We start from the raw sequence: 21779 nt of genomic DNA on the forward strand, positions 1-21779 counted from the left end.
ATTCATGGACCTGTGACCAAAAACAAGCTACATATGGACAATACTAAAACAAATGATCTAATGATTCTGCCTTTTTGCAGCAAAATCTGCAGAGTTGCGAAGGTTGTATCCCCCATATAAATAACATTCTGTTGGTTGCAAGAATTCTTTATAATAATATATTCAAAGTTTTGAATCCTGCGTCGATTTGCGTATCAGTTCATAAACCATGTGCCATGGAATCGGTTCGTCGAAAATCTCTTCACAACTATTTTGCATTCTATATGGCCCGGCTGTCAATTTCTTGTTCCTTAAATGACACTGGTATACTTTTTCATGTATCACAATTTTCTTTAATGCAGGGCCGACAGACAAGTTCCTTACTTTTTCCCCCTTCCACTTTTCTCTTTCATTTTTGCGGTAATGCTACAATTAGTTGGTTGTAATTTTGGGTAGAGCAGACATATCCATATGTTTTAGTTAGCTGCATGTATGACATAACTCCACCAATCAAATGAATGATATAATTTACAAAGATTATACCTTTTTTAAACAAATTATGTTTTTTTTTATCAATTAGTATATTTAAGTTTAGCCACAATGTTTGTTGTATTATTGTTTTATCTTTTCTGGGGGATTAAATTGAAATTGCAACCAACTTTCTATGGCTTGTTTTAAATATAGCAATCTTTAGGAGATGATTTCCTTTTCAAATAACTGAAAGTGTGAGGTTGTAATCTCAATAAAGGGGAAAAGACCTTTCTTGAACTTAGGGTGAGACCTTCCTACTAATTTACTAGAGAACCAGTTCGGATTTAAGTATAACTTTTGTATGACTGAAGCCTTCAGTGAGAGGTCTAATAATGCTTTACTATTTAATCATTTTTGCCCTCCGGATTCATATTCATTATATAAATAGGCCCATTTAATTTTGTCTTGCTTGCCGTTCCAAATAAAATTGAATATTCTTTTCTCATATAATTTAAAAACTGTTCGCTGGGTGTAGGTAAGACCATAACCAAATAGGTAAACTGGGATATGACTAAAGAGCTAATCAAGGAGATTTTTCCACAAATAGAAAGGTATTTAGCAAGATCTTATCTATGTTTGCAAATTTTCTATACAAATGTATTGGAGTGAGATCTTTTATTTATTTTCGGGATATGTATACCAAGTATATACATATCACCATCAGACCATTTTATTGGTAAACTACATTGTAAAGTAAAATAAGTATTTATTAATGATCCAATACATAATATAGTACACTTCTCAGCATTTGGTTGTAATCCAGAGAGGTAAGACAAATTATCTAGATCCTCTATTAAAGCTGTGGAGGGATCCAAGTTGTGGATTTAAAAGAAAACATGAATCATCAGCACACAATGAAACCTTAGTTTTTAACCTGTTTTGGGGACTGGTTTTTGTTCGGAACTTCGGTTGACTGACGTGCCCAAAGTAAACTGCCTGTTACTCAGGCCCAGAAGCTAGGATATGCATAGCATTGGATAGAAAACACTCTGAAGTTTCTAAAACTGTTACAATAATGTCTGTGAGCATAACAGAACTGATATGGCAGGCAAAAACCTGAGGAAAATCCATCCAGAATTTTCAAATGTGAAGCTAATGAAAACTATGACTTCCGCCTCCCAGATTGCAGTTCATACGGCTTCCACTAGATGTCTTTATACATGGTTTCAGGCTTGTTTTTTGAAAAACCAATGAGGAATAGTAGTTTATCCATGTGGAGCACTAAGGCAAAGTAGTCTCTGAGCGAGTGAATGAGGGCACGCTCTTCGTTATTTTCCTTCCCTATTGAACATACTATTCTCCGTATTAAATATTATTGTTTATTTAGATATAAGACTACCTGAGGATTAATTAGAAACATAATTTGACTTGTTTGGACTAACTTTACCAGTAACTTTTGGGACTTCTTTGTCTGCATGTTGAACTGGTGGATTACTGAACTCAATGACGCCTACTAAACTGACTTTTTGGGATATAAAGAGGGACTTTATCAAACAAAACGACCATTCATTGTGTAGCTGGGAACCTTGGGATTGCAAATGGAGGAAGATCTTCAAAAGGTAAGTGATTTATTTTATCGCTATTTATGATTTTGTGACACCTGTGCTGGTTTGAAAACACATGTTGTTGTGGGGCGCTGTCCTCAGATAATCGAATGCTATGCTTTCGCCGATTATCAAGATTCTAAGCTAAAGAATAATGTATGACACTTGCATTTTAATTAATGTTTAATATTACGATTTTGTATTTTGTATTTGGCACACTTCGATTTCACTGGATGTTGTCGAATTTGATCCTGCTAGCGGGATCCGCGGGCAAGCCCTGTATTTATTTTCCCTTGACATTAATGTTGGATCTGATTTTAATAGCTAACATTTTGATGGTCATAATAAATAGATTGGCTGATGTTGGACAACCTTGTTTCACTACTCTTGACAGTTTAAAACATTCTGAGAAGTAGTCATTATTTACTATTTTACAACTAGGATTACTATACATTTTATGATAGATTCTCTAAAATTGAAATGTTCCAGACATTTATATATAATCTCCAGTCGTACTTTATCAAAAGCCTTTTCAACGTCCGCTATGAATAGCAGGCCTGGTTTCCCAGATTTTTCAAGGAGTTATATTGTTTCCAGTACTTGCCTTACTCCTTACACCTGTCTGATTAGAATGAATGTTGTCTGACAATACCTTTTTTAATTCTATGCGCTATACATTTTGCTAGATGTAAGAGGCCTCCAATGTTTTAAATGGACTGGATTTTTATATTTACCACTTATACCCTGTTTCAGTAATAATGAAATCAGACCTTCTTGTTGAGTGTTTGATAATTTACCATTTACATAGTGGTAGAACATGACAATAACAGTCCTTTCAGTATATCAAAAAAAGGTTTGGTATACCTCAACTGGTATGCCATCCAGCCCTGGAGTTTTCCTGGACTTAAAGGCTTTAACTGCATCAAGAAGTTCCTCCTCTGTATTTTCACCTTCACTTGAGTCTTTCTGTATGGCTGTTAATTTTACATTATTAATAGAAAAATAATCCATACAATTAACTTTGGTAAGAGTGGTGGAGATGTTGTTTCCTACTCAAAGAACTTCATGATGACAGAAGTGAGTGCTACAGGGCGATAGTAATTTAGTTCAGTTACCTTTGCTTTCTTGTGTACAGGAACAATGGTGGACATCTTGAAGCAAGTGGAGACAGCAGAGCAGACTCGGATAAGGAGAGATTGAATATGGCTGTAAACACTCCAGCCAGCTAGTCTGCACATATTTTCAGGACGCGGCTAGGGATGCCGTCTGGGCCGGCAGCCTTGCAAGGGTTAACACGTTTGAATGTCTTACTCACGGAGAACGAGAGCCCACAGTCCTTAGGATCATGCCACGTTATTCTCACTGAGTTCTCCTCAAAGCAGACAATGAAATTGTTGAGCTTGTCCGGGAGCATGAGGACGGTGTCCACGACGTGGCTGGTTTTCACTTTGTAATCTGTGATTGTCTGTAGACCCTGCCACATACTGTATGTCTCATGTCTGAGCTGGTGAATTGAGACTCCACTTTGTCTCTGTACTGACTGTTTGATTTTCTAACTGAGGGAATAACTACACTGTTTGTATTCAACCATATTCCCAGTCACCTTACCTTGGTTAAATACGGTAGTTTGCGCTTCCAGTTTTGCGTGAATGATTCCATCCATCCAAAGTTTTTGGTTTGGGTAGGTTTGAATAGTTACAGTGGGAACAAATCCCCTATACACTTCAAGATTAACTCATTCTCCGTGTCCGTGTATACGTCAATGTTTTTCTCAGAGGCAACCCTGAACATATCCAAGTATGCATGATCAAAACAATCTTGAAGCTTGGATTGAATAGACCTTAGCATGGGTACTTCCTGTTTGAGTTTCTCCCTATAGGAAGGGAAAGGCAGAATGGAGTCGTCATCGGATTTGCCAAAGGGAGGGTGGCAGGTAGCCTAGTGGTTAGAGCGTTGGGCCAGTAAACAAAAGGTTGCTGAATTGAATCCCCGAGCTGACAATATGAAAATCTGTCATTCTGCCCCTGAACAAGGCAGTTAACCCACTGTTCCCCAGTAGGCTGTCATTGTAAATAAGAATGTGTTCTTAACTGACTTGTGTGGTTAAATAAAAAAAAATACCCTCAGAGGACACCTCTATGTCAACAGGATGATTGATTGATTGCTTTCACTGAATGTCTCAGTCATTTTAACCAATTATGAGGGGAAGCTAAATATGTATACTAATGAATATGAAGGTGACAATATTATGCTGTCCATTAGTCATTTACTTCATTGTGGTAATCTTATATCAACTGCTTTGGCAAAAATGCTTGTGCCAAGCCACGAGATGTAATAGAGCTGAGATAGCAACCTTTGCCTGGAGTTATTTATTCATTTCATTACATCCCCAGCACCAAAATATGGAGAGGAAAAAATGCATCCTATTTTTAGCTTATTAACATGCTTGGCTTCTCACCTGAGGAGACAAAACGATACATAGTTATATCATGACAACACCAGCATGGCTGCAAAACCTAAAATGTATATCTCTGACGTACCTACATTATGTATTGCCACTACTGTTGTACTGAAGATTTGATTCATTGAGTACATGTAACGTAAATCAGTATGTCCTATAGTCTTGCTTACCCTACTCAGGTACTAGGTTTTCAAGTTTCTGCCATCATTGTAATGAAAAACACTTCACCCACAGATGGGTGTCAATTTATGGGGACATGCCAATTATTCTGCTTAATCAATCTGGTCATAATGGTTGTGGTAGCGTCCCAAATGGCACCCAATTCCCTTTGGCCTCATAGTGTGCACACTAAGAAATCAGTAATTATCTGCTGCTGGACACTGAGTGAGTCGAGAAGATCGCAGAGTCTTTGAAACTCCATCTAACCACTCTAAAAGCCACATTGCAGTGAGTGAATGATTTTCTTGCCAGGAAAAATAAACAACATTAAAATTTGACAATGCTTCCAATCTAGTTGATTCATACATTGTTCAACATGTTACAAAGGCTTGTAATAGAATTTGTAATAAATCTGTTTTCGCATTTGTAAAGTCAGCTTAGGATAAAAAATCATGAATTTATGGACAGAAATATGAAGCCTATAGGTTTGAACATTATGTAGACCCACATCCTTCACCAAAATTATTCTGCCTAAAATGGTCAACCCAAGTGATGATGACACTTAAAATACCCGATCATAAAATCATTCTAGTACAATCCATCAAATCGTCCTTCCCATTCAAACCACCCTATGTCATGTTATAGTGTTTAATGTTTAACAGATTAACATTGAATGGAAAAAGCATTCCAGTCCGGGAATGATTCCCAATTTATTATACCTGTACAGACTGATAGGGAAGAAAGTATTGCCTTAAACAACATGTAGACTTTGCAGAGTCAATGGGTGCATCCCATGGCACCCTTTATCCTACATAGTGTACTACTTTTGATCCTGGTTAAAAAAGTAGTGCAGTATATAAATTAGGCCAACAGAATTATACCTACGGTGAAGCGGCTACTATGGAGGAACTTTGAATTTCTTTGAACTTCCGAGTTGTTTGATGTTGGACTAGCACAAACGTTAACTACCTAGCTTGTGTGTGCAGAGCAGCACTAGAATTAAAAACACATCTTACATTTCTGTAGTTAATAAATCAAATGTGAAACGTGATAGCTATAGTATCCTTAACTAGCATTGAAAAAGTCACATGCTCTTACAAAGATGGCGAAAACTGAAAGTGTTAAAAGCGCTGCTCAACTTTTGACAACATAACCATCAACCACTTAAAATGGCACAAGACTTCCACTTGATTTGCACAAATACGCAAAATTCAGTAACTTGTTGTTGTTTACCATACTTTCACTGCAGCCAGTAACCTGTAATGTTTAACAGTGTCAGACGTCCCATGTAACTTATTTGATAGAGCATGATGCTTGCAATGCAAGCAATGTTCAGATTCCCACGGGGGACTAATCTGAAAATGTGTGCACTCACTACTATGTGTCGCTAAGAGCGTCTGCTAGATGACGTAAATGTAAAACTTTGTGGAATGGTTCTTCACAACAATCACAGCAGTAAAGAACCCTTCCTAATATGCAATTTTTTTTGCATGCAACTATAACATTTGTTTGCGGACCGCCATAATACAAAAGAATAAGTCGTTTTTACCTAGTGCCACTAACAATGTAGCTAACTAGCTAGCGCTGTTAACTTCACAGCCTAAAATATTTCGCTGGATGAAATATTTTGCAGATTGAAACATTTCTCAGCCCTTTTAAATATTTAGCTGCTTTTTAGCAAACGTCACAGCCTGAAATATTTCAAAAGCCAAAATATTTTTCAGACTAAAATACTCCTCACTCAAACCAATCCCAAATAGTCATAGCAAAATGTTTGTTTGAGAAATTACTCTTTGATATGAAGCAAGCAATTGTTTAATATTTTTGACCATTTTGATTGAAAACAATCACAGTAATGTACTTCATTTTGACCTAGAAATTATTACATATTGAGATCAAAATGGCTCCATTGGACCTTCAAGCATAACATCAGATATATAATCTCTAAAACTCGAAACGGGAGGAAATTATCAGGAAATCCGGAATCCTTCAACCAGGATTTCTGGTAAATCTATGAATTTTGGGAAAGTTACTGTAATTTTGTAACTCTTCTTGCAGGCCTGATGTGGTCTGTAAACAATGAAGAGCAGGCCAGTGTATTAGGGTTACATGTGAGACATGTCATTTATTTTCATGAGTTTAGTTTATGTCAATATATTTGGTTTTTCCAAAATTCATTACCGTTTAAAAAGTTCAAACAGTTTAAAAGAAATTCACAACATTCAATATATCATTAAGGTAAAATTCATAATAAGACCATTCCAATTTAGGCTAATGAAATGGTTACTACACTTAACAAAAATATAAACGCAACATGTAAAGTGTTGGCCCCATGTTTCATGAGCTGATATAAAAAATCCCAGAAATGTTCCATATGCACATAAAGCGTACTTCTCCCAAATTGTGTGCAAAGATTTGATTACATCCCTGTTAGTAAGCATGTATTCTATGCCAAGATAATCCATCCACTTGACAGGTGTGGCATATCAAGAATTAAACAGCATTATCATTACACAGGTGCACCTTGTGCTTGGGGCAATAAAAGGCCACTTTACAATGTGCAGTTTTGTCACTCAACACAATGCCACAGATGTCTGAAGTTTTGAGGGTGTGTGCAATTGGCATGCTGACTGCAGGAATGTCCACCAGAGCTGTTGCCAGATAATTGAATGTTAATTTGCTGGGGGGTGCTGAGAATTTCTGTCTGTAATATAGCCCTCTTTATGGGAAAAACTCATTCTGATTGGCTGGGCCTGACTGTCAAGTGGGTGGGTCTATAAGTATCTAAAATCTAAAATTCATAGGTTAGTGCTCAATTAATTATTGTCATTTGACTGATTTCTATAAATCTGTAAAATATTTGAGATTGTTGCATGTTGTGTTTATACTTATGATCAGTATACTTTTTTTTTTTTTTAAATGTCCAGGTTTGGTGCTCGACTTCCAATACTTGGACCAGGAAAACCTGGGTTGGTCCAGATGTTGGGTAAGGGACTGGAAGTCGTGCTGGGACTGGAAAAAACAGAACCGGTAATCAGGAAATTGAGCTGGTGCAGGTGCTGGGTTGGGATCTGGGTCTGTAGAGGGGAGGAGTTAGCAGACACACAAGAGAGCCCTAGACCCAAAGGTCAACGGTTGTATTTCCTGTGACCTGCTCACTCCGGTGAAGGTCGTTGGTCCCTCCTTTCCACACCTCATCCGGTGTTCTGGTGCTGTGATTGGGTCTGGTGTTGGAACTGGGTCCAGTCCTGGAACTAAATCTTAAATCTGCAGCGGGGAGGAAAGACGACCTGGGGAGAGAGCAGACACACCTGAAAGCCCAAAATCTGGACCTGCTCAGTCCTGGTGTAAGTCTAGATCTTTGATCCTTTCTCCACATCTCTTCTGGTGTGGTGATGAATGATTCCTGGTTCTGGTTCTGTGACAGGGAGAGTTGTAGAGGAAGGAAGGGGGAATGGGATGGAGAGAGAGTAGGGTGGTGGAGGTTAGGTCCATCTGCCTGGGCTGGTGCTGGAGAAGGAGCGATGTGACGGCAAGGCTTGATGCTGGAGGACAGAGGGAACAAACAGGGCCCAGACCCACCTGGCAATCACAAACAGTTGGTAGGTGTGTTCAGCGTGAGTGCATCCATGTGGCCAAGTCTCTGTACATACCTTGTGCCATCTATAGATTGATTCCCTAGTGGGGAGGCAACAATGAACAGCCATCTGGACTGTATTGAGTGTATTGTCAGGGTGTGATATGGGGGGGTCCAGGTCTTATCATTTTTTTGAAGAGGTGGATGAGGGCCTCCAGCACAGTGGTGTCAAACTCATTCCATGGAGGACCTGATGTCTGCAGGTTTTTATTTTTTTATTTTCAATTAATGCAACCGCTGTGTCAGATTTTTTTTAAACGAAAAAAAGCACACCATGCAATAATCTAAAACGGCGCTAAGACGTAAATATATTTCTCCGCCATGTTGGAGTCAACAGAAATTACATCATAAATATTCCCTTGCCTTGGATGATCTTTCATCAGAATGCAATGCAAGGAGTTCTAGTTCCACAATAAATCATTGTTTTGTTCCATAATGTCCATTACTAGTGTCCAATTAGCTGCTTTTGCTAGCACGGTTAGTTCACATGTCCAAAAGCTGCCACTGGTCCAGGCGAACTCGGACGAAAACTTCAAAAAGTTATATTCCCGGTCGAATAAACTGGTCAAACTAAGTAGAGAATAAATCAGGATGTTATTTTCATATATATCCAATAACTTTCTAACGTTTTTGTCTACAGAGTCATGGAACACAGACGATATCAACAGTTATGTGCGCAACCAGGAACTGGCATTCTGACAGACCACTGACTCAATCCCCTCCCATCCGGTCAAACATCACACTAGAGGCTTCATTCCACGTTCTACTGATTGTTAACATCTAGTGCAAGGCGTAGGAAGTGCGAACATATCCATATCTTGTTTGGATGTGAATAGGCAATAATCTGTTTCACCTGTCTTGTGATTGTCTCCACCCCCACCAGGTGTCGCTTACCCGCCTGCCTGACCATTCTGCCTGACCATTCTGCCTGACCATTCTGCCTGACCATTCTGCCTGACCATTCTGCCTGACCATTCTGCCTGACCATTCTGCCTGACCATTCTGCCTGCCCTGTCCTTGAACCTGCCTGCCACTCTGTACCTCCTCGACTCTGAACTGGTTTTGAACTGTTGCCTGTCCACGACCATTTACTACCCCCTTTGGATTGTGCTATCAATTGAACTATTGAACTACACTGCTCAAAAAAATAAAGGGAACACTTAAACAACACAATGTAACTCCAAGTCAATCACACTTCTGTGAAATCAAACTGTCCACTTAGGAAGAAACACTGATTGACAATACATTTCACATGCTGTTGTGAAAATGGAATAGACAACAGGTTGAAAATATAGGCAATTAGCAAGACACCCCCAATAAAGGAGTGGTTTTGCAGGTGGTGACCACAGACCACTTTTCAGTTCCTATGCTTCCTGGCTGATGTTTTGGTCACTTTTGAATGCATAGCGGTGCTTTCACTCTAGTGGTAGCATGAGACGGAGTCTACAACCCACACAAGTGGCTCAGGTAGTGCAGCTCATCCAGGATGGCACATCAATGCGAGCTGTGGCAAGAAGGTTTGCTGTGTCTGTCAGAGTAGTGTCCAGAGCATGGAGGCGCTCTTCACAGATGAAAGCAGGTTCACATTGAGCACATGTGACAGACGTGACAGAGTCTGGAGACGCCGTGGAGAACGTTCTGCTGCCTGCAACATCCTCCAGCATGACCGGTTTGGCGGTGGGTCAGTCATGGTGTGGGGTGACATTTCTTTAGGGGGTTGCACAGCCCTCCATGTGCTCGCCAGAGGTAGCCTGACTGCCATTAGGTACCGAGATGAGATCCTCAGACCCCTTGTGAGACCATATGCTGGTGCGGTTGGCCCTGGGTTCCTCCTAATGCAAGACAATGCTAGAACTCATGTTGCTGGAGTGTGTCAGCAGTTTCTGCAAGAGGAAGGCATTGATGCTATGGACTGGCCCGCCCGTTCCCCAGACCTGAATCCAATTGAGCACATCTGGGACATCATGTCTCGCTTTAGTCCAGGTCTGGGAGGAGATCCCTCAGGAGACCATCCGCCACCTCATCAGGAGCATGCCCAGGCGTTGTAGGGAGTTCATACAGGCACGTGGAGGCCACACACACTACTGAGCCTCATTTTGACTTGTTTTAAGGACATTACATCAAAGTTGGATCAGCCTGTAGTGTGGATTTCCACTTTAATTTTGAGTGTGACTCCAAATCCAGACCTCCATGGGTTGATAAATTTGATTTCCATTGATCATTTTTGTGTGATTTTGTTGTCAGCACATTCAACTATGTAAAGAAAAAAGTATTTAATAAGAATATTTAATTCATTCAGATCTAGGATGTGTTATTTTAGTGTTCCCTTTATTTTTTTGAGCAGTGTATTAAGACTCAAACCATCTGCCCCCCGTGTCTACATCTGGGTCTCACCTTTTGCCCTTATAGTATATTATTTTGTATGCATATTGCATATTTCCCATCACCTAATGAACAACCACAATACCAGTCTGGTGTTAAGCGTAGGCTACCTCTTGTATAGATGTTCTATCTGGACAACGCGGCCAATAACAAAGCATCAACTGCTTTTGGATACTTAATGCATGGAGTCGGCAGAAATGGATGGCCTTCAAGGTAAATATTGATATAGTAGAATGAAATTCTGTGTATTATGCATATTGTAACATCTTGTAAGGAGTTACTTTCTGTATAAAAACCCTTGACATCTTCCTCAACAAACCTCCTAAGATGGCGTTCTGTGCTATATTTACGTATCCTGAAAATGACATCTGCTGCTTTAGATTGAACGGTCCTATCTCTGTTACTGCTTTCATATCTCCCCAAAAATATGCTATTTTCTTGCGAGCTGATCAAGGGGTTGAAAATGTAAACTTTGCCAGATGTATGTTCACTGTCCGAAGGACAGGCTGTGGAAGCTTTATTGCTGGCAAAAGTGTCCATAACCAGAGGTAATTAAACTATTCTGTGTTATTTTTCTCTCTTCCTCTCTGTCTATTTTGTTGTACAGTTGAAGTCGGAAGTTTACATACACTTAGTTTGGAGTCATTAAACCTTGTTTTTCAACCACTCAACAAATGTCTTATTAACTAACTAAAGTTTTGGCAAGTCGGTTAATCTACTTTGTGCATGACACAAGTAATTTTTCCAACAATTTATTACAGACAGATTATTTCACTTAATATTCACTGTATCACAAATCCAGTGGGTCAGAAGTTTACATGCACTAAGTTGACTGTGCGTTTAAACAGCTTTAAAAAATCCAGAAAATGATGTCATGGCTTTAGAAGCTTCTGATAGGCTAATTGACATAATTTGATTAAATTGGAGGTATTTCAAGGCCTACCTTCAAACTCAGTGCCTCTTTGCTTGACATTATGGGAAAATAAAAAGAAATCAGCCAAGACCTCAGAAAAACTATTGTAGACCTCCACAAGTCTAGTTCATCCTTGGGAGCAATTTCCAAACGCTTGAAGGTACCACGTTCATCTGTACAAACAATAGTACGCAAGTATAAACATCATGGGACCACGCAGCCATCATACCGCTCAGGATGAGATGCGTTCGGTCTCCTAGAGATGAACGTACTTTGATGCAAAAAGTGCAAATCATTCCCAGAACAATAGCAAAGGACCTTGTGAAGATGCTGGAGGAAACAGGTACAAAGTATCGATATCCACAGTAAAAGGCCTCTCAGCAAGGAAGAAGCCGCTGCTCTAAAATCGCCATCAAAAAGCCAGACTACGGTTTGCAATTGCATATGGGGACAAAGGTTGTACTTTTTGGAGAAATGTCCTCTGGTCTGATGAAACAAAAATAGAACTGCTTGACCTTAATGGCTCTGACTTTCTGGTCTAACTCTTCATCGGACATATCAGAATAGCATTCCCTGACATATTGTGTTCATTCATCCTTCATTTTTATTTTTTGGATACATTTCAACTACAGAGCTTCAACTATATTTTCACTATTTAAAACTCAAATAATGAAAGGTTAAAGAAATACTTGGCTGTAGAACTTGGCTGTCACAACCTGCAGACTTGTTTATGTGTTGCTGTGCGTTTTCTTGCCAACCTTACTTTTTAATTACGTTTATACTTTTAGTTTTTCCCTCAGTCAACTTTTTTTTTTAATTCAAATATTTCACTCCGGACACTTTATCTAGACATGGTTCGTCAGGACATCCAACAGCCGGAGCTAAGTAGTAACATTAACAAGATTCCTTCTAGTTGCAGTCGTTGTTCTCATAATATACAGAGAACAGCTTCAGACGCAATCGTTAGGCAAGGGTCATTTTAGTGTAGGAAAGGATGAAACAGCGTCTGTGCCACCAGTAAGTACAGATAGTAACGTTAGTACAAATCCCCTAGCACGATCCCCGCTACCGGACAACTTTCTCATGGCTTCTGGATGGAAATGCTTTCGGAATGCTCAACCGGTGTCGCTCATTCAGCCGACAGAAACTTTCAACTGGTTTTCCCCACTAAGCAGTGAGTCAGTCTGAGGCCGAGCCTTCTCTGGTCTCTACTCCTCCCGTTACGGGGTCTGAGACGCCGAAGCTTCCCACCATTAGCTCTGAAAAATTGAAATCCCTAGTCATTAGCGACTCCATTACCCGCAGTATTAGACTTAAAACGAATCATCCTGCGATCATACACTGTTTACCAGGGGGCAGGGCTACCGACGTTAAGGCTAATCTGAAGATGGTGCTGGCTAAAGCTAAAACTGCCGAGTGTAGAGAGTATAGAGATATTGTTATCAGCGTCGGCACAATGTTAGGATGAATCAGTCAGAGGTCACCAAGCGCAACGTAGCTTCAGCATGTAAATCAGCTAGAAAAATTTGTCGGCATCGAGTAATTGTCTCTGGCCACCTCCCAGTTAGGGGGAGTGATGAGCTCTACAGCAGAGTCTCACAACTCAATCGCTGGTTGAAAACTGTTTTCTGCCCCTCCCAAAATATACAATTTGCTGAGGAGTGACGGACTCCATCCTAGCTGGAGGGGTGCTCTCATCTTATCTACCAACATAGACAGGGCTCTAACTCCTCTAGCTCCACAATGAAATAGGGTGCAAGCCTGCCAGCTTAGTGGATTCTGCCACTAGCACAGTCAGTGTAGTCAGCTCAGCTATCCCCTTTGAGACTATGTCTGTGACTATGTCTGAGACTATGTCTATGTCTATGTCCCCTTTGAGACTATGTCTCACTAGAATAAAGACCTCCTCTATCTCACATCTCAAATTAGGGCTACTTAATGTTAGATCCCTCACTTTCAAGGCAGTTATAGTCAATGAACTAATCACTGATCATAATCTTGATGTGATTGGGCTGACTGAAACATGGCTTAAGCCTGATAAATTTACTGTGTTAAATAAGGCCTCACCTCCTGGTTACACTAGTGACCATATCCCCAGTGCATCCCGCAAAGGCGGAGGTGATGCTAACATTTACGATAGCAAATTTAAATTTACAAAAAAAAAGATTACGTTTTCGTCTTTTGAGCTTCTAGTCATGAAATCTATGCAGCCTACTCAATCACTTTTTATAGCTACTGTTTACAGGCCTCCTGGGCCATTTTCAACGTTCCTCAATGAGGTCCCTGAATTGCTATCGGACCTTGTAGTCATCGCAGATAATATTCACATTTTTGGTGATTTTAACATTCACATGGAAAAGTCCACATACCCACTCCAAAAGGCTTTCGGAGACATCATCGACTCAGTGGGTTTTGTCCAACATGTTTCTGGACCTACTCACTCTCACAGTCATCCTCTGGACCTAGTTTTGTCCAATGGAATAAATGTTGTGGATCTTAATGTTTTTCCTCATTATCCTGGACTATCGGACCACCATTTTATTACGTTTGCAATCGCAACAAATAATCTGCTCACACCCCAACCAAGGAGCATCAAAAGTCATGCTATATATTCTCATACAACCCAAAGATTCCTTGATGCCCTTCCAGACTCCCTCTGCCTACCCAAGGACGTCAGAGGACAAAAATCAGTTAACCACATAACTGAGGAACTAAATGTAACCTTGCGCAATACCCTAGATGCAGTTGCACCCCTAAAAACTAAAAACATTTGTCATAAGAAACTAGCTCCCTGGTATACAGAAATTACCCGAGCTCTGAAGCAAGCTTCCAGAAAATTGGAATGGAAATGGCGCCACACCAAACTGGAAGTCGTCAGATTAGCTTGGAAAGACAGTACCGTGAAGTATTGAAGAGCCCTCACTGCTGCTCGATCATCCTATTTTTCCAACTTAATTGAGGAAAATAAGAACAATACAAAATGTATTTTTGATACTGTCGCAAAGCTAACTAAAAATGTGCATTCCCCAAGAGAGGATGGCTTTCACATCAGCAGTAATAAATTCATGAACTTCTTTGAGGAAAAGATCATGATCATTAGAAAGCAAATTACGGACTCCAAAGCTCAGTTGTCCTGAGTCTGCACAACTCTGCCAGGACCTAGGATCAAGAGAGACACTCAAGTGTTTTAGTACTATATCCCTTGACACAATGATGAAAATAATCATGGCCTCTAAACCTTCAAGCTGCATACTGGACCTTATTCCAACTATACTACTGAAAGAGCTGCTTCCTGTGCTTGGCCCTCGTATGTTGAACATAATAAACGGCTCTCTATCCACCGGATATGTACCAAACTCACTAAAAGTGGCAGTAATAAAGCCTCTCTTGAAAAAGCCAAACCTTGACCCAGAAAATATAAAAAACTATCGGCCTTTATCGAATCTTCCATTCCTCTCAAAAAAAAAATGTAAAAGCTGTTGCGCAGCAACTCACTGCCTCCCTGAAGACAAACAATGTATACGAAATGCTTCAGTCTGGATTTAGACCCCATCATAGCACTGAGACTGCACTTGTGAAGGTGGTAAATTACCTTTTAATGGCGTCAGACTGAGGCTCTGCATCTGTCCTAGTGCTCCTAGACCTTAGTGCTGCTTTTGATACCAGCGATCACCACATTCTTTTGGAGAGATTGGAAACCCAAATTGGTCTACACGGACAAGTTCTGGCCTGGTTTAGATGTTAACTGTCGGAAAGATATCAGTTTGTCTCTGTGAATGGTTTGTCCTCTGACAAATCAACTGTACATTTCAGTGTTCCTCAAGGTTCCATTTTAAGACCACTATTGTTTTCACTATATATTTTACCTCTTGGGGATGTCATTCGAAAACATAATTTAAACTTTCACTGCTATGCAGATGACACACAGCTGTACATTTCAATGAAACATGGTGAAGAACCAAAAATGCCCTCTATAGAAGCCTGTGTTTCAGACATAAGGAAGTGGATGGCTGCAAACATTTTACTTTTAAACTCGGACAAAACAGTAATGCTTGTTCTAGGTCCCAAGAAACAAAGAGATCTTGATAGTTGTAAAATAAAACTGTGAAGGACCTCAGCGTTACTCTGGACCCTGATCTCTCTTTTGATGAACATATCAAGACTGTTTCAAGGTCATCTTTTTTCCATCTACGTACCATTGCAAAAATCAGAAACTTTCTGTCCAAAAATGATGAAGAAAAATTAGTCCACGCTTTTGTTGCCTCTAGGTTAGACTACTGTAATGCTCTACTTTCCGGCTACCCCGATAAAGCACTAAATAAACTTCAGTTAGTGCTAAATACGGCTGCTAGAATCCTGACTAGAACCCCAAAAAATGATCATATTACACCAGTGCTAGCCTCTCTACACTGGCTTCCTGTTAAGGCAAGGGCTGATTTCAATATTTTACTGCTAACCTACAAAGAATTACATGGGCTTGCTCCTACCTATATTTCCGATTTGGTCCTGCCGTACATACCTACACGTACGCTATGGTCACAAGACGCAGGCCTCCTAATTGTCCCTAGAATGTCTAAGCAAACAGCTGGAGGCTTTCTCCTATAGTGCTAAATTTTTATGGAATGTTCTGCCTACCCATGTGAGAGACGCAGACTCGGTCTCAACCTTTAAGTCTTTACTGAAGACTCATCTCTTCAGTAGGTCATATGATTGAGTGTAGTCTGGTCCAGGAGTGTGAAGGTGAACAGAAAGGCACTGGAGCAATGAAACGCCCTTGCGGTCTCTGCCTGGCCGGTTCCCCTCTCTCCACTGGGATTCTCTGGCTCAAACCCTGTTACAGGGGCTGAGTCAGTGGCTTACTGGTGCTCATCCATGCCATCCTTAGGAGGGGTGCGTCACTTGAGTGGGTTGAGTCACTGACGTGATCTTCCTGTCTGGGTTGGCGCCCCCCTTTGGGTTGTATCTTTGTGGGCTATTCTCAGCCTTGTCTCAGGATGGTAAGTTGGTGGTTGAAGATATCCCTCTAGTGGTGTGGGGGCTGTGCTTTGGCAAATTGGGTGGGGTTATATCCTGCTTGTTTGGCCCTGGTATCATCAGATGGGGCCACAGTGTCTCCTGACCCCTCCTGTCTCAGCCTCCAGTATTTATGCTGCAGTAGTTTATGTTTCGGGGGGCTAGGGTCAGTTTGCTATATCTGGAGTACTTCTCCTGTCTTATCTGGTGTCCTGTATGAATTTAAGTATGCTCTCTCTAATTCTCTTTCTTTCTCTCTCTCGGAGGACCTGAGCCCTAGGACCATGCCTCAGGACTACCTGGCATGATGACTCCTTGCTGTCCCCAGTCCACCTGCCCGTGCTGCTGATCCAGTTTCAACTGTTCTGCCTGCGGCTATGGAATCCTGACCTGTTCACCAGACGTGCTACCTGTCCCAGACCTATTATTTGACCATGCTGGTCATTTATAAACATTTGAACATCTTGGTCATGTTCTGTTATAATCTCCACCCAGCACAGCCAGAAGAGGACCCCTCATAGCCTGGTTCCTCTCTAGTTTTCTTCCTAGGTTTTGGACTTTCTAGGGAGTTTTTCCTAGCCAACGTGCTTCAACACCTGCATTGCTTGCTGTTTGGGGTTTTAGGCTGGGATTCTGTACAGCAGTTTGAGATATCAGCTGATGTCACTCCCTGGTCTTTATATTTGGTGTTTTCTTTATTATTTTGGTCAGGCCAGGTTGTGACATGGGTTTATTTATGTAGTGTGTTTTGTCTTGGGGTTTTCGTAGGTATTGGGATTGTGGTTTAGTGGGGTTCTCTAGCAAAGTCTATGGCTGTCTGAATTGGTTCTCAATCAGAGGCAGGTGATTATCGTTGTCTCTGATTGGGAACCATATTTAGGCAGCCATATTCTTTGAGTGTTTCGTGGGTGATTGTTCCTGTCTCTGTGTTTGGTTTGCACCAGTATAGGCTGTTAGGTTTTCGTGTTACGCTTTTGTATTGTTCGTTTTTCATCATTTTGGTCCGACTCTACTTCACCCGAAGAAAACCGTAACAGCTGATGTACGAAGGGCTATATAAATACATTTGATTTGATTTTGAAAATACTGCCCCCTAAGAGTTAACAAACCTCCAAGCGAGCTTCAATGCCCTAAAACACTCCTTCCATGACCTCCAACTGCATTAAAATGCTAGTAAAACTAGCAACCGATTGTTGCCCGCACCCGCCAGCCCGACTAGCATCACAACTCTGGACGGTTCTGAATTAGAATATGTGGACACTACAAATACCTAGGTGTCTGGTTAGACTCTAAACTTTCCTTCTAGACTCACATTAAGCATCTCCAATCCAAAATGAAACCTAGAATCGGCTTCCTATTTCACAAAAAAAAGCCTCCTTCGCTCATGCTGCCAAACATACTCTCATAAAACTGACTATCCTACTGATCCTTGACTTTTGCGATGTAATTTACAAAATAGCCTTCAACATTCTACTCAGCAAATTGGATGCGGTCTATCACAGTGCCATCCACTTTGTCACCAAAGCCCCATATATTACCCACCACTGCAACCTGTATGCTCTCGTTGGCAGGCCCTCGCTACATATTCATCGCCAAACCCACTGGCTCCAGGTCATCTATAAGTCTTTGCTAGGTAAAGCCCAGCCTTATTTCAGCTCACTGGTCACCATAGCAACACCCACCCCTAGCACACGCTCCAGCAGGTATATTTCACTGCTCATCCCCAACGCCAACACCTACTTTGACCGCCTTTCCTTCCTGTTCTCTGCTGCCAATAACTCAAACAAATTGCAAAAATCACTGGGGCTGGAGACTTATGTCTCTCTCTCTAACTTTAAGCATCAGCTGTCAGAGCAGCTTACTGATCACTGTACCTGTACACAGCCAATCTGTACATAGCACACCCAACTACCTCATCCCCATATTGTTTTTTATCTTTTTGCTATTTTGCATCCCAGTATCTCTACATCTATCTCTCCAGTGACAATGCTAAATTCTAATTATTTCGCCTCTATGGCCTATTTATTGCCTTACCTCCCTAATCTTCTCCATTTGCACACACTGTACATAGATTTTTCTATTGTGTTATTGTCACGCCCTGACCTTAGAGATCCTTTTTATGTCTCTATTTTGGTTTTCACACCCTGCGTGTGTTGGGGTGGGCATTCTATGTTTTTGTGTTCTATGTTTTCTATTTCTGTGTGTTTGGCCGGGTGTGGTTCGCAATCAGAGGCAGCTGTCTATCATGGTCTCTGATTGAGAACCATACTTAGGTAGCCTTTTCCCACCTGTGTTTGTGGGTAGTTATTTTCTGTTTTGTGTGTCTGCACCAGACAGAACTGTTTCGTTAGTTCAGCTTTGTTATTTTTTGTTCTAGTGTTCAGTTTTATTAAAAATCATGAACACGTACCACTCTGCACCTTGGTCCTCTTCTTCAAACAGCCATTACAGGTATTGAGTGTACTTTTGTTCATGTGTAACTCTATGTTGTTGTTTTTGTCGCTTTGCTTTATGTTGGCCAGGTCGCAGTTGTAAATGAAAACTCTCAACTGGCCTACCTGATTAAACTATCAAAATAAAGTGTTTCTGTTTGGTTTTGTGGGATCACATTTCCCATCATATAAGCCAAAAGTGGGAAAACGGTGGGAAAAATATTCATGAAAAGGTGCTGACAAGGTTGTGACAACATCCAAGTTAGACTGAATGTGAGGAAGAAACTTTATTTTGAAACAATCAAAACATTGTGGCACACTGTCTACGTCCCAGATGTCACCATATTTGCTTCCAAGTCCACACATTTTGAGCATGGCCCATAAGGCTCTGGTCAAAAGTACTGCGCTGTATAGGGAATATGGTGCCATTTGTGGAGAAACCTTTGAGTTTCACTCTCAAGTTTTTCTTCCTCAGGTTTACGTATGTGGACCCATTTGATGAAATTCAGCACGGCTCCCTCCTATCCACATTATCATGCAGTCAGAGCCACAAATCCACGCTGACAGTTCCTATAGAATCAAACCATTCCTTCCTTCAGTGAAGAGGCATTTTAATGCACATTCTCACACACACTCCTGTCACTACAAGTATTGGTCTGTCATATCTCACAAAAGAGAGGAAGAAAAGAGGAGAAAAAAGAGGAGAGGGAACTAGGTCATGAGAAACATGTATCACTTAATGGATGGGAGATAAGACCTTAAAAAACACACATTGGAGCAGAATCGAGAATATTTAATAAGTCGGTATGGCTAAGATGCTGATTTTGATCTACCCTCAAAATTACATAATTCAAGAGTGGCAATAGAACATTCTGTAAATGGAAGAAAAATCACCTAGCCACACTTTAGATTGAGAAAGTGGTGCTCCTACTGTGAACTAAGTACTTCAATTTCATAAGCATTTTTTTCACAGCAGCTCTTGGCATGTGTCAGGATGACATTCATATTTCATATTTCCAAGAGGATACGTAAGCTTAATAAACCAAAGTGATACTGGCAAGAGCAGTTTGCAAGTTGTTCTTTAAAATATATATATATATTCCCACACACAAGCAAATTCAAATGCTTTTGAAGAACTTCCCATAAAATGTACACCTTTAGTACAACTATGCCTAACTGGTTATCAAATATTATATGAAAGGTCAAATAAGCAATTCTATCCACACACCATGTCTAATCACATTAATCCCAAACCACTTAACCATATATTTATCATATATTTAACGAACAATAAGCAGTGCAACATTGTGGACATGGGTCCTTATATGACTCACCAGCAGCAAAGGCTTTGGGGCTGGTTGAGTGCTGCGGTACTGTATAAAGACTGCTTAAGTGGAGCACAACGTCAAACGATAGGCCAAAACAAGATATCCCACATGATTCTGAAATAAAGAAGGCTTGAGGAGGCACGATGGCGGGATGTCCATGAGAAATAATAGAAACTGGAGTGGGTACATAAAAGGTGAAAATAATTTCAAATAAAAAAGGCTGTGGCAGCCTCTTGGCTGTCTCATCCCTCCTCCTACTGATACAAACTTCCCACAGGACTCTATATGTGAGCTAAACATGATTGTCTTTGGCCATCGACAGAGCATTACAGAGAAAGCAGAGAGTCTCAATTTTCTGTAAAAGTAGCAGTCAACTGTGCCTGAGGCAGGTGGGTAACGCCGCCTGCAGCACTTACACATCCCGGCCCGAAAGCTATTCTACATCTCCTCTGGAAACCATGTGTTTGATGTATTTGATACCATTTCACTTATTCTGCTCGAGCCATTACTACCAGTCTGTCCTCCCCAAGTAAGGTGCCACTAACCTCCTGTGCTGGGAATACTGTCTGTCAACTGTGAGACCAGACAGGAGGAAGGGGAATGCTTCTACATTTCAGACTTAAAAAATGTTTTATTATGAACTAAATACACTGCTCAAAAAAATAAAGGGAACACTTAAACAATACAATGTAACTCCAAGTCAATCACACTTCTGTGAAATCAAACTGTCCACTTAAGAAGCAACACTGATTGACAATAAATGTCACATGCTGTTGTGCAAATATAGGCAATTAGCAAGACACCACCAATAAAGGAGTGGTTCTGCAGGTGGGGACCACAGACCACTTCTCAGTTCCAATGCTTCCTGGCTGATGTTTTGGTCATTTTTGAATGCTGGCGGTGCTTTCACTCTAGTGGTAGCATGAGACGGAGTATACAACCCACACAAGTGGCTCAGGTAGTGCAGCTCATTCAGGATGGCACATCAATGCGAGCTGTGGCAAGAAGGTTTGCTGTGTCTGTCAGCGTAGTGTCCAGAGCATGGAGGCGCTCTTCACAGATGAAAGCAGGTTCACATTGGGCACATGTGACAGACGTGACAGAGTCTGGAGACGCCGTGGAGAACGTTCTGCTGCCTGCAACATCCTCCAGCATGACCGGTTTGGCGGTGGGTCAGTCATGATGTGGGGTGGCATTTCTTTGGGGGGCCGCACAGCCCTCCATGTGCTCGCCCGAGGTAGCCTGACTGCCATTAGGTACCGAGATGAGATCATCAGACCCCTTGTGAGACCATATGCTGGAGCGGTTGGCCCTGGGTTCCTCCTAATGCAAGACAATGCTAGACCTCATGTGGCTGGAGTGTGTCAGCAGTTTCTGCAAGAGGAAGGCATTGATGCTAT

Source organism: Oncorhynchus clarkii, chromosome 11 (assembly GCF_045791955.1).
Source record: "Oncorhynchus clarkii lewisi isolate Uvic-CL-2024 chromosome 11, UVic_Ocla_1.0, whole genome shotgun sequence".
NCBI classification, from domain to species: domain Eukaryota; kingdom Metazoa; phylum Chordata; class Actinopteri; order Salmoniformes; family Salmonidae; genus Oncorhynchus; species Oncorhynchus clarkii.